The following is a 926-nucleotide window of genomic DNA, read 5'->3' as shown; positions in this document are numbered from 1 at the left end:
GAACATTACTGTATAATGTTTCCCAGACGTTTCAGCGTCACATTTTTGTACTTTTTAGTCATATATGTCCGAATCAAAAGTATCAATTACTTAGCTAAGTTGTAGAATGTGGATTCTTAAGATCTAAGAAGAACACCAGGATATACCTAAATAGTTATCCATGAATATATATGGATAAACAGAGCATAAATCTGCGTACTCGAAAATGCCATAAAAGAGGTTAGCCGGAAGTAAATACTGACGGGAGACACCCAAAGAGAATGGACCATGGTAACAATGTGTTATAAAAGGATTTGATTGAATAAGAATCTTAAATAAAGCATAAAAACATTGAACAAAATCTATTTGATATAGTGGAAGGACTTCGCGTACTTATCTTAATAAGACAAATTGGGTTATGTTAAGTTGTGTCATGAAAATTTGAAGCAACAGAGAGGTTACGTGAGAAAAAGATACTTGGTATTTTGTTTCACTCGCTGGGACGTAAAGCCGAAATATTCATTACTAACATCTCTTTGCAGCATACAAAATGGAACGAAGATCACATTTATAACACCAAAATATTAGACAATACACTACTCTATTAACTTCGACAACAGACATACAGCGCGACGGATAAACTAAAGAGTGAAATTAACCACCCGCGAAACGTTAAGTATTGCGACACCTTGTAAAACGTTCTGATCGCGTCCGGTGTTTTGCACATCGTGATGCATGAATTGAAAGTTTTTTAAATTGGACATTTCTTTTTTTATTTCAATACGTTCGGAATTAATTACTTGAACAAGGGATGGAATCTTGTGGTGACAGTATATAGTTTATTTGTAAGTGAACATCCGGCATCGTGATTTTATGTGCGCAGATTACTCACTATGCTTATGTTCAAAACAAAATATACACGCATGCACACACAGACGCCAGTATAT

This window comes from Penaeus monodon, chromosome 24 (genome assembly GCF_015228065.2).
Source record: "Penaeus monodon isolate SGIC_2016 chromosome 24, NSTDA_Pmon_1, whole genome shotgun sequence".
NCBI classification, from domain to species: Eukaryota; Metazoa; Arthropoda; class Malacostraca; order Decapoda; family Penaeidae; genus Penaeus; species Penaeus monodon.
The sequence above is the reverse complement of the archived record's forward strand: the minus strand, read 5'-3'. Positions refer to the sequence as shown.